Below are 13,716 nucleotides of genomic sequence, written 5' to 3' on the forward strand. Positions count from 1 at the left end.
GCGAAAGAAATTCACGATTTCATCCGGCAAGCTGGATTTTACTCTAACGATCTAAGCGCACTTCAGCAAAAACTCCACCTGCACAACGTCATCTTCAGCCTCGATAATGTGAGGGAACAATTGACCACAATCTTCGAATCAATACAGCTAGCCAAACTCGGAATAATTTCTAAAGCACTACTTTTTCCAAAGGAATTGGACTTTATCATACACATACTTTTGGAAGAAGGGCTCAACATAACGAGTTACGACCAAGCGTATGAACATCTAGAACCAGTAGCAATCCACCACGATAATCAATTACAACTACTGATAAAAGTTCCAAATTTTCGGAATGGAAGCTACCATATGTTAAGGATGGAACCAATTCCAATCAACCATTCAATTATACACATACAGTCTAAATATGTCGTTACCAGCAAACTAGAAACATATTTAATTGACAAATTCAACTCGATCGAAGGAGAATACATTATTAAGCTCACCAATTTACGGAATGTCACCAACAACGAATGCGAACATCAATTACTTCGTACCAACCAGAGTAAATGTGTGTTCATGCAACACAATAACAACATGGAAGTCACATACATAGAGAACTACGGTACACTCATTAAAAATGCTCGATCAGCAACGTTTGACAATACTTGTGGATACGAAAAGAAAAACATTACCGGTACATTCTTTGTAAATTTCAAAAATTGTTCAATCTTCATCAACGGGCTTAAATATTCGGAAAAAGAAATGCAGACAATAGCAAACCCGGACATCATACCAATATCCACGATACGAGTATCAGAAACAACACTGGAGTTAAACGAAATTCAGAACCTAACCAAATTGCATATAAATAACAGAGATAAAATCAGATACATTGAAAAAATGAATCATCGCATCACCACGCACCATATCATGAGCGGAACCATCGTCGTAACCGTAATTCTTATATTGGTAGCATATACTGCAAAAAAGATCAGCGGACTCCAAGAGAGAATCACGATTCGAGTCCAACCAAACCCGATCCGAGACGGCTCGATCTAACGAGGGGGAAGTTATGTGCCTGATCGCCACCAATGCCAACACCATGCGATCGCAACACACCGACGGTGCATCAATCCCAACACTAAAGCTGACGCAGCAGACACGCGCCGAATTGCCACAGACGCAACCGCGAGCGACCGGCGAGACATCGACGGCGTATCAATCCCGACACCGACGCGACGGTCTTGCTGACTCCAGATGACACCGGACCCCAACGCACGTGGCGTCACGTGGACAAGAGGTACGAGCTAGCGGCTCGATCGAAGGCAGTCTTAGTACAAACTTCAGTCTTTAGTCAGGGCTCATCGAGTAAGGATAAGATTTAAGAATAAATTCCTTTTTTTAAAACTCGAACCACGAGGTCACTCCCATAATTATATACCAACGGTAAGTGTACTGCTCCTACATGAAACATGGCTTTGGCCCTTGGCTCATTATCCGTTGAAAACTTTGAAGCATTAAGGATTGAAGTGGGTATCAGCAACAGCTGCACACCCTGCTATAGGTTGCTGTCGCAAACATTAAAGGGATAAAGCGTTCCATCCAGCGAAAAAATCCCCTTCCCTTCGTCTACTTAATTAGGAGATGCTGGCTGGCACTCGAACCACGGCCGGGGGGTGGGGGTACTTTATGGTGACAATTAATTAGACTTGATTAAGCAAGCGGCCCATGTCGACTCGGCCAGAATGGATTTCGCATTTTTCACTGATAATGCTGATACAAGGGCGCATTAGCCGAGATACTTCTCGGCTACTTAAACCCTTTGCCGGCTTATTATTTCTCCCCACAAGATGCCCTTACAGATGATCTTAAGCGTTTGCCGTCGTTACGGGTGACACTTGTCAGTAGGCCATTCTTCCACTCAGCTCAGATCCTTTGATGTGGAATTAATTTGCTTAAAATCGCTGACGCCTAACTGGAAATGAGATTGTGCCGGTGGAGTAATTCGGCGGATACATTTTCCAACATGAAGCATTTTCTGAAATATTGTCAGTCTCGATACTCAACGTTGAAGTCAAGGCGAGAACGCAACGTTATTGTTTGCGATTTATGTTGAGTAAATTTCAAATACACTTCCGGCGCCGCGCTGATGACATCAGAGCTGATCGATCAAAAGCTCTTATTGAATTAGTAGAACAAAATACTGCTCAAAAGCAAGTGAAAAATGCCGTATAAAGTGTTTATGATCTGACAAAGCGTGTGTTCCCATTTATTTGTTTAGGAAATTTGATCGAGAGAATGTTCAATTCTGCCACGCCAAGTGCCAGACAAAAACAAAGCTCTTGTGTATTGTTAAACAGAGCATAGAATCCATTTCCGTTGAACCTGAAGTATGTTGCGAGAGCCATACAAAGGACGACTTCTGTTTCATGCCAAATAGAAAAATAATATTCGCAAGGTAAACAAAATGATCACAAAACAGAGCCAGAAAGTAAAATCGAACTAGGACTCGGGCCTTTATAAGAGCCACTCCCAATCTCTCATTTGCATAATTGAAGTAAAACAACAATTCTACCTCTCTCTCTCTACCGGTTGCTCAAGTGATGGATATTGGATTAAATTGGTCCACGCCCCGATAAAGTCATCGTCATCGATATTGCTTCGTCACTTCGTGCGGAACGTGTGCCACTAGTGTTGACGTATCGACAGGTTGGCTCACATCGATGGTGAGTGATATGCGGCACACGTTAGTGCTAGCAATAAAGAACCTCATCAGCGTTATTGACGCGCTTAGGCAACCGTATTGCGCTGGCCGGCGTATTTGTGCGTTGCCACTCAGTGCCACCGAGCTAGGAAGTAGTTCACTTCCATTGAAGGATAATCCAGCAGAGTGCTGAACTACTGCTGTACCGGATACCGAAGCATGGAGTTGCCAGTTGAAGCTAAAGCTTGACTCAATTTCCTTTCCATCAATTGCTTGCTCCAAGAGACAAGCATCTCAGCCGGCACGAGGCCATGTTTCATATTTTCTTATCGAAGCAATAAGAAGCACCCGTTATGGGAACAGCATGAGACGATCGGTCGAGCAAACGACCGGTGCGAGTAATGGAGCTGACGCTGATAAGGTGCACCAGACCCCGGTTTTTTTTTTGTTCCATTTTTACATCGCCATCATGGCCCGAGGGCAGGGCCGTCGTCAGCGAAAGGGATGCAATGAGCAAGAAATGGAAAACGATTCGGCAATTTCGTTGTGCTTAAGGATATTGCACATTGCTTCGCCCTCCAACAAAATCGACCACCAGGCGATATCGGTTCTTTGTGTGAGTTTGTATCGATGAGAAGAAGCACTTCTGCACTACACTTTATCGAGCGAGTGATAAGAATAGAAACGATTTTTGAGGAGAAGGAGGAGGAAAAGAATGAAAAGCATTCTATGCTTTTGAACTTTTGGGGAGTTTTTTCGGGACACACAGCGAACGAACACACGCGCGCACTGTCTATCGACAACGACATCAAAGCCAACCATAAGAAGATAAGGGCATGCTGGGCGAACCGATCGCTTACCGAGCGGTACATCCCGCCAGGTTCGCCTGCTGGCTATCATTGAATGGTAGACGAGCATTACTGCCACCTGAATGAGCATCAGCGTCGAGCAAGGCCAAGCAACTTAATCGAGCAGCAAAGCAGATAACAATAACAATCACTGGAAAATTGATTTGTCCCTCGCTCGCGCTCGCCTTCTTGGCCATCCCTTTTGGCCATGTACCGGAACACCGGAGCGATGATCGCTCGAGCGTATCGGTGGCCATTCGCGGCGCAGCAACCCCCTCAACCGAAGGATCAAAAACTATTTTCCGTTCCCTGTTGTGCGTTGAGAAAATGGGCGAAGCGTCGCTCTCCTTCTTTTTCGGCTCCAATCCATTTCAATCCGAGCGAAGCTCCCCCTGTGGCCCGCGATATTTCGATTGGTTCCATTGGTGCTCACTGCTTTAAGGCGACAAATTGGTATTTGAAAGGCCTTCCGAACGGATGGAGCGTGATTGTTGCACAGTAATGACAGGGTGCCGTCGTAACGCACGAGGGCCAAGGCTTTTGGGGCGTTTGAAACAATAGTGCCGGCAACTCGCTCGGTGCTCGGTTTGACCCAGTTCCAGCACCCACAACAGCATCGCGCTTCATCGCGACCGAATTGCTTGTGGCATCCGCGCCGTGGCAGCTCCTGTGGCGGATGTTTCAATTATTATCGAACGGTGCATGATGGTGCAGGCCCCTTTTCGTCGTCGTCGATGCAGCCATCAAACAACGCGACGCGACGCGACGCGAACCGAAATGGCACGCCAAACCGCAACGGGATCAATTTACTTTCCTTTCGTCGGACCGGTGCCCGGTGTGGTGGTGCGTCTGGCCTCGGAAATCGTTCACCACCAACCGCAGACCAAAACCGTTGCCGTTCATGACGACGTGAGACGAGTGGCGAAGGTGAGCGACGGTTCGATGGTGCAGTCTTGCTTTGGTGGAGGAGGAAACCTTCCTCTGCCTTGGCATTGCATGCCATGTGTGTGCGCCTTTTGTGGCCACTAGTGGCCGTGGTTGCTTGGCCGAGGTCTCGAGAGTGTTGGCGCTCGATTACGTTTTCGGTTTCCTCGCCTCGGTTCGCAACTCTCACTGGGCGATCCGTATGGCCACCGGATGCTCTCTAATGAAGTGGCCGGCGCCACTGTACACCTTTAATGATGTTGGGGCTCGGGTGCGGGTGGCTCGCGGTACTCAGGAAATCCGAAGGCCTTCGCGATTGACGATTCGATCGGTACGGTTCGATGTTATTGGAGTGCTTTGTCGTGGGAGCTCTCGGATGATTGGTGGTTGATTTATGACGAATTTTTATGCCGAATTATTCTCATTTTTTGAGACCTGAACCATAGGTTTATAACATTTGTAGAGAATAATGTAATAATTGTAACGAAAAGTTCAAGCTTTTCTCGATAAAATTAATTTTTAGTGAAGTGTTGGTATCAGTTTTTAACTTTCTTGTAAAAAAAAAACAATAAAATCAGAAATATGAGAGAGCATAGAGTCTGGTAAAAGAGAAAGTGGTGGAAATTAAATAGATAGACACGAATCTATCAAGTAAATGTTAGCAAAAGGCCATCATAAATGCAAAATATGTTCGTTTGACAGCGCAATATAGCAAGTGAGAAAATGGAGGAAGTTTTCCCGACAATCCACCCTCCGACAGGCACTCCACGTGCCAATGCGAACGTATGCCAAAGCAATAATAATAAAAGTTATCTCGATGCCATCGTCAATTGAGGTGACGACGAAAACGTATGTCGTTTGCAAATTCATGACCCATTCAGCCCCAGGTACAATACCTGGCAATGATTGGCAGTAGCTGGCACAAAGATTCTCTTATAAATGCTCCACGAGAACGACGACAACGGTTTTGTTGTGTACTGCTGTTCGACTTTCCTCAGTCGTGCAGACTCAGTCGTCTCAGATTTATCGATACGCCACCTCTATCGATCCTCTAGCGGCGATCGTCTTTATGCTTCCACTTGGTGGTCGTTTTGCGAACGTCAAACGAGATGATGACGTACGTGAGATGTGAATCATATAGCTAACCCAACTCAACCACCACCCACCCAGCTAGCTAGCCAGGTGGCCATCAACTCCTCTCTCTGTCTCTTTCCCACTCTCACGAGCTGTTCCTGTTTACAACGAGTAAACAGTGCTTCCGACGGTGCATCAACGTCGCGAGCATACGTTCTGGAATGCTTGTCAGCAGGAAAAGCTGCAGCAGGAAGCAACAGCAGGTGCACCCTCCCGGTACCTGGAAAATACGAATGCACAGCAGCTGCCGACATCGCGCTGCGTGTAAGTGCAACGACGTGCCCGACTGCTGTTCAATCAACCCCCATTTCTCGTACCATCGATAGCCGTGGCACTGTGCGCGGTAGTAATATCATTTGCATATTGATTGAAATCGAAATTCGAAATTCAATCAATTTCCGCATGATATGAATTTTTAGTCGATTTCATTACACATTATACAATTTGTCCTGGTGAGTTATTTTATTACCAGGCTTCTCCTCCCCCGGTTGGTGGGAACGATGCTGATCGAACATCGAGGAGTACCCACCGCTGCTGGGAAATAGCGGAGGAAGCGCACTGGGAGAATGGAATGCCCGAACGCGTCCAACGTTCGGGGCGCTTCCCGTGGTGCCACGATGGATGGTTCACGTGCACGTGATTTGCCATTGTGGCGTGGTGCTTATTTTGACATGTTAATGTGTGTGGTGGCCCATCCCACGAATTACCCCCACCACGGTCCGTTGTTACGACATTTGAATTCGATTCGAATTTTCGAACAACATTCGCATACGGTTTGCCGAGAGGGTTACAAATGAATTCAAATTTCGTTACCCGGTGTTGGTTTTGATTGGTTACAGTATTTCGGTTGTTTAGTATTCCCGTGTTTGGCCTTTGTTTTTCCAACCGGGGGGAAGAAATTCGCGTGAAAATCATGAAATACCAGGCGGCTCCATCGGTTGCTTAGCGACTGGCGATGTTTTTGCTGCTCGGAGAAGTTCGCTGGATGCTTAGGGGATAATAAGGAGCATCATGTATTTATTTATGAGCATCGTGAGTGCTTGCCTGCTAGAAAAACAGGGACGAGAAAAGCTCATTAACAAACTGGCAGCATACGATGCTTTGTGTTGTTGATAGAAGATTAATTATAGCTAAAGCGAACGTTGAAGGCAGGTAAAAAGCCATCTCCAGCTCCTTTGTGATTCATACGAGATGAAAATATAAGCTTTTGCATAAAGACGGCGACAGGTGGCTTCATCTTAACAGCGCTGACGGTATGCATAATGAGCTAAAGTAAATGAACGCCATATCGTGCCTTCATTATCTATGCTGTGCAGCGAACGATTGTGACTGATTCAATCATAGAACCCACTTTTGGGAGTCATTTTATACGAATGATTGAACGAATGGAAACAAAACCAAAACCAAAAGAAAATATGATTCAATCATTCTCTTCACCATTCCCCGTGACATCGCTCGCCGGAACAAAGACATGTGTTTGTGCTCGCCCCCCCCAAAACCGTTTGCACAAATTGCCATGAACGGATTCGATTTGCTCGGTAACTCGGTTTGCGCAATATTATCATTCGCATTCGTTTGCAATGATGGTTGGCACGCCGGTACACCGATCCGGTTTGGCTAGTTCCGCATGGTTTCGCTCGGCAAAGGCACATGTCGCCGGTTCGTTTGCTTGCGAATTGGGTACCCGCGCCCGGAACCGACCGTTACACATGTCGAGATGAATTACTTTACCCACGGCTGCCTAGGCCACCAGCAGATCGGGCAGTGAAGCAACAACGGCCACCAGCAGCTAGCGAAACAAAACAAAACCGAGCACCGTCTGCGGGGAACAAAAAGAAAAAAAAACAACGTCTGGAATGAAAATAAGATACCAGCGAAGCATAAAACATATCAAACGAGTCCTCGGAACGCTGGAGAATGTTGCTTTCTTCCACTTGTCACTTGCGAGGCGAAGGAAACAATCGGTCCGGACCGACCGGCCGACCGACGGGAGGAAGTTGTCAGCGCGATTTTGCTGTCTGGCCAGCATATTTTCTGTTATGCTTCGTCCGTACAGTCGGTTCTTCCTGCCGCACTCCTCTGTCACTTCCTGCCTTACGCTTTCGCTTTCGTCTGTGCATTTTATGTGTTTTTTTTTTGCTGCTTGCTGGCCATTACATTCGCCTGGTCTGTCTGGTCTTGGGTTTTTTGAGGAATATTCTTCCCGACAGCGGTTGCTTGTTACGCCTGTTCCGGTGCTCACTCTCCGGGAGGCGATTTGTTTCGTAACGGACCAAACTGATGAGCAAGATTGAATTCCATTTCACCGAGACGACCACACCGACCGCCTCATACGATCTTATGCCTTGTAGTGACAGAATGTGTGGGTGCCTGTGTGAAGCATGATAGAATACCGCAGACAGCGGGAGAACGCTCGAGTGCAAAACGTCGCTACACTAATATATGACAAGGAGAGACGACATAGAACCAGCGAAAAAAAAATGGACCGGAAAACATTTTAAAGAAAGAAAAGAAACCAGCATCGACCACAAAACGGCTGGGAAACCATGCAGACCGAACCGATGCGATGGCAAATACACGCCGTACAGCCTTGGGAACAAGAAAATAATGTCATTTCCAGTGCGTGGAATGAGAGGAGGAAAATGGTTGGCCGAGCATTTGCCGACTGAAACCCAGACCGGAAGACATCATCATCATCGTCCTCGTCGTCGTCGCCGTTGTTGTTGTGGTTGTCGCAACTAACCAGCGTTGTACGGCACTTGTAAAGGGAAATGCCATCGCTCAGACTGCTGCAGCGCTAGGACAGCACAAAACGATGGCACGGTTGTGAGACGTTTCCTTCTAAGAAAAATGAGGAAAAATGATTCTATTAGCGTGTGTGTTTCTTCTTCTATTTAAGGACTAGCATCAGAATCGGAATTGAGACAAAGAGATGTGTTGTGGAAATCATTTTTTCATTCGAGCAACAATTTTTCAAAGTAAACGTTAAATGAAATTCCCTGTAGATTATAAGCAGCTTGCAAGCGTTTGTTTATTTTAAGGTGAAAAATGAAACATTGTCCAACAACAACATAAAATAAAACTGCGAAAAAAACCTCTTCCGATGGACGAACGACGAACGAAACCAGAAGCTCATCAGTGATTAGTGGTACCGATCATGAACAGCAGCTGCAGAAGCGACAGCTTCACCGATAGTTTCTGCACCCCTCAAACATTGCTAGCGATGGCCACCAACCGATGGGTGACGATGGAAAATAGTTGAAAAACAATTGCTCTAGCTTCATCGAAGAAGCAACCGCAGATAGTGTCTCTCCGGGGAGTCCCATTAGGGAGCGATGGCCGGTGGCGTGTGGTCGCTAATGACGATCACTTTTTGTTCGAACAAAGTTTCTCCTCTCCGGACCACTATCGCGTTTGGTGTTGATGAGTGCGACCATTCACTAGTTTTGGGTTCGGTTTTTGGGAAATTTTTGGCGAACGGACAACGACAGTGACAAGCAGCTGATAAGAGAGAGAGAGAGAGAGAGAGAGAGAGAGAAAGAGAGAGAGAAGAGAAAGAATGAAGAATCAAGCATTTGGTACCTTGCTTTAAAGATGCGATCTCGTTCTCGATTAGCTTACCGGTTTGGTGATTCTTTTTGGATTTGTTGTGACAACAAATGTCACTTTGGCAACCGGCGCTCCAAGTTACAAGATATAACAGAGTAGTAGACCGTTGCCATGGTCTGCTATCACACAGCACCTCCACTGTTGCGCTACTCTTGCGAAAGCATTGTGCTGTCCGTCAAACCGGTGACATTTCCGGGCCCCATCGTCCTCGTCCTCGTGGCATCGCTCGATAATGAGCTTCATCGCCCTATGACAACCCGGCCGCGGGGGGGGAGGAAGCATAAAATTTCTAAAAATATGGCCCAAAGCTTGACAATAAACTGTCCGTTATCGTTGGTCGCTTCCGGCTCCGGCCTCGCACAAACCTTCCCCCCTTTTTTGGGCCTCTTTTCCGGCCAGAGAATTGGGACATCGGAAGGACCCTTCGGTGACGCCAACGGCGACTTCGAAGAAGAAGAGGATAAGAAAACAAACCGCGCTGCGTGTCCACCAGAGCACCACAAAATAATCATCACACGCCACCGTCCATGGTCACTGTGGTCACCCGCTTCTGCCTCGCGAACCCCCTCGCACAGACACCATCATAAAAGGGAAGCAGTAAACCTTTTATCGAAGACGCGTCCCTTCGAGGTTGCCTTCTGCCGCCTTCCCGGTGAATTCCCCGGCGGCCAATGATAATGGCGCCCCGGATGTGTTGACCTCGGTCCGTCCACCCGGTCCACTGTCATGCTGCGTGAGGCGAGAGGGGCGAGCTAATTAAAGGCTGGCATACCACCAGCGTGTTATGCGCGGTTACGATCGGAAGTGTCCAATGGTACCCGGTGCCCGATATGCTTCGGTGAAGGAACCGAAAAAGGACTGTAGGAGTCGACGCACACACCCAACAGCCCTTGTCGGTCTCACTCTGTTGCTTCCTCTTCCTTTTTCGAAGGCGGTGTGGGAGATTGTTAGACCGCCCAACTAAGGCCGTCGCTGTAAAGATGATGAATATTTGCCTTGGGTGTTTGCTAGGAATGCCAGCTATTGGGGTTGAGGGTGAGCCCCCTCGGGGGAGGGGCCTTCCAACATAGGGTAGATCCTGACAGATAACAATACATTTTGCCCAGCGCTAATAAAGTGTTCCTACCTTTTTTTTACTGCTTCTCGTTACAGGTTGAGCTAATTACTGGAGAGCATACAACGTTTCTGGTGCGTACACTGTTAGATACCGTTTTCTTTCTTTGTCATTTTATCCCTTTTTAGGAAGTAGCTTCAACTTAAATTAGTCTGCGTATGGATGGGATTGTTATACAGCAGCGGTAGTTTTTCCTAACGTGGTTTTTTTGCTTTTCAATTACGATTGATAATTGTTTCATAATCCTTTTTATTAATAAAATATCGCACATGTTTTATAAAACCTCCTTCAAGAAAGGTGTTTGTATTCTTTCGTAGTCACTGTGACGACACCAAGAAAATTTCTGTGTCGGTTTTTAGAAGAATTCATAGTATTTTTCAAAACGATAAGACTTTACCTTCGAAAAGAATAATATAATAATTGTCTTTTGCACTTGAAATTATGCATAAAAACGCCCCACGATCCAAAAACCAAAGCTGTAATATTGTTTAAAACAAAATGGCCATTAACTTCCCCATCCGCACGGTATAGCAACGTTGTGTGTCCATTAAAGCCCTGCTACCGACATCAAACGAACATGGCACATGGCACGACGGAGGGAAGGGGAAACGTGAATAAAGATCAATCGCAAGTAGCAATCGCTTGCGCAATGAACACACCACCGACCGACCGACCGACCGACCGACCACCAATCACAATCAGCAGTTTAATACTGATGCCCGGCGCTCATCTTTAATCAGCACGACTAATAAATTGGAAAATTTATTCCAACGAGCCCTCATCGAGCTCATCGAACCTATCATCGCAGCGATGATGATCGCGGTGTAACGTGGTGTCGTGTCGTATGCTGCCCACGGTGTGACCTACTGGGGGGTGTCTCTTACGCTGGAATCATCATTGCTTCTTCCCTCCGCACTCTCGCATTAGTCTGCACATTACATAAACAGCTCTAATTGCTAGCTGAAAGAGAATTTGTCAAGCCTCTTTACGTAAGGACTACACCACTGGACGCATCTCAAGCCTAAGCGTCCTCTTCACAGGCGTGGAATGTGTGTGCCGGTTCACCATTTCCTGCAGTTGATTTATGGCCGTTACCAAGATTAATAGGTTTGCGGCCTAATGGTATTCGAATTTTCGGCTGGGTGGCCATTTCCATCGAATTCCCCCCACCCGCAATGAATAAAACATACGTTTTCAAATCACATCCGGACCCCAGGCCGATGGATCGCTTTTTTCCATTTTATTTTTATTCAATAACGAGTGTCCCTTGGCTTTGATGTCGCGACGGGGAGCAACGATGGTGGTGCGGCAGGGGCATTTGCCTCTCCTTTCCTGCTCCAAAGGGGCGACAACGGCCGAAGCATTAATCTAACCGCTCGAGAACCTTCACTATCGATCACTCGGGCTCGGGATGATTGCTTTTTACTGCGCCAATGTTCTACCAACCGGAACCGGACCTCCTCGGCCAGTATGATTTGTAGACATTTTCCGACACTTCGGAAGGTCCGAGGAGGCACACGCTCATCTCCACGTTCATAATTCATCACCATCGTGGTGGACGAGAATTTACGACTTTTTTTTGCGATCTCTCACATATACACGGCAGCTCACCTTGCCGTAGTTCGAGCACCTCAGCGTGGCCATGCTGCTCCGTGTTTTGTTTTTCCGACTCAAGAAACCACTCAGCATCTTGAGCAGTAGCAACGGCAACAAGGAGACATCTCAGTGCTTCAGTAAAACGTAATGTTCAATTAGCGTTCAACAGACCCGGTATCGGTTCAACCACGGACCTGGGCCAATGCTGCGCTGCTAATGAGATGCTTTACCCAAAGCTCCGGCCCCCTGTTTAACGTTGGGTTGGGCAGAACCGACCATCACCTTCGCTCGAGTTCAATCAATGCTTCAATGCGGTACCGACAGGGTGGCCAAATGTCAATCTCTAGCACTCCCGGAGGCCGGAGAAGTAATTATTTATGAGCCATATATGCTCGCCGTTCGATCACTTCTGGTGATTGACGGGCGGGTTAAAGGCCACCGTTTGAATCGTTTGTGGGATGTTTCGATTCGCTGGCACGTTTCTGGCAGCCTGGTAGCACGGTCGTCTGTTGAATTGGCCAGTTTGCGGTGTGTACTTCATTTGCTTGTTATTTCATAGGCTGCTGACAGAAAGCGAAGGTCATTCTGCTGTGTAATTTGTTGAAGAATGTCAGTAAATCCCCTTTTCTGCCACTCAGCCGAAGGTCGTGCAGATCAAGTGTTTGGAAAATGCATCGTTTTGTTGGTGACGAAAAACCATCCAATCAAACAGCTTACCTGTTAAATCCTTGATTAAATCTTGTTTTTCCGACAAGTGCTGAAGCATGTTCCGCCCCCCGGGGGGGGGGACCAGATTCCTCGTCGTGATAGAAAATGCGTGATAAATGTAATTGATCCTGATCCCCTTTCGGTAGCGCGGCTAATGGTTGCTCACCCTGGGCGACCTGGTCTAAGCCAGTCTAGTCCGCAGGCCACCTTCTATCCTGTCGAATGTTTTTCATTCCCCTTTTCGAGAGTGATTTTACGCGTTTTTTCCAACCATCAGGTACCGTTGAGTGCCAGGCTAGGCTAGTGCCATCATCCGTAGCCATAGAACCACTGCACTGGTGCCTCTGGTAGCCACCAATTCACCTTTCGGGCACGCTGGTCGACGGATTAACTGACGAGCGGCCAAAAGTTTACGCGGAAAATGAAACACACAACACCGTTCCGCCTCCGGTATCCGGTACGTGAAGCCAGCAACAAGCCAGTGAACTAGCCAACGGCCCTAGTGGCTGCTGCTGCTACTGCTACGAGGGAGTGCTTTCTGGGAAAACAAATTGGAAATCCATAACGACGTGGAGCGTGTCGAACGAGGGAAAGGAGTGTGTCCTCGTCCCCTATGCCTCCCGGGGGGGAGCCCGCGCTACGAGTATCCGTTTCATGGGAAATGGATCATCGCGCGAGAACGCGGTGCCCAGCGCAAACACACCGAACCACACCCTCTCTCCCTCTCTCCCTGTTGTGCTCTGCACCTGTCCCCTTACGACACAATCTCGTCGCAAAAATTCATTCCAAAAGCCCTCCAGGGTGACAAACAGTGTCCGATGGTTTGCCTTTGAAGCAAGTCAACCACCGTACCACCTCACTTTGCTAGCGGCCTGGGGGGGTTGCTGCCATTGTTTATACACTACTAGTCTGGCTGTTTTCCCGGGATTTTTTTTTTCTTTCACTTCTGCTCTTCTTCACTTCGCCTTTTGTTTTCCCAACATTTCAGTTTGTGTTCACTTTTCCGAATTAAATTTGTAATCAGATAATTGACGCGACTGTTGCGCGTCCGCGGCTGTCGCCAAGGGGTGTTCTGTGCCCGATGGAGGGTTGGCACC

The 13,716-nt window shown here is 47.3% G+C and overlaps 1 protein-coding gene across 3 annotated transcripts in view; it reads left to right on the top strand.

Moving 5' to 3' along the window:
• The window catches only part of LOC126577156 (titin), a 121,157-nt gene that overhangs the window by 74,317 nt on the left and 33,124 nt on the right, over positions 1-13,716 (top strand). For all 3 annotated transcript variants that reach the window (XM_050238592.1, XM_050238590.1, XM_050238591.1), the window contains exon 3: positions 10,354-10,389. The gene's annotated coding sequence lies outside the window, so the exon portion shown is untranslated. The remainder of the gene's footprint in view (positions 1-10,353; positions 10,390-13,716) is intronic.

This window comes from Anopheles aquasalis, chromosome 3 (genome assembly GCF_943734665.1).
Source record: "Anopheles aquasalis chromosome 3, idAnoAquaMG_Q_19, whole genome shotgun sequence".
Taxonomy (NCBI): Eukaryota; Metazoa; Arthropoda; class Insecta; order Diptera; family Culicidae; genus Anopheles; species Anopheles aquasalis.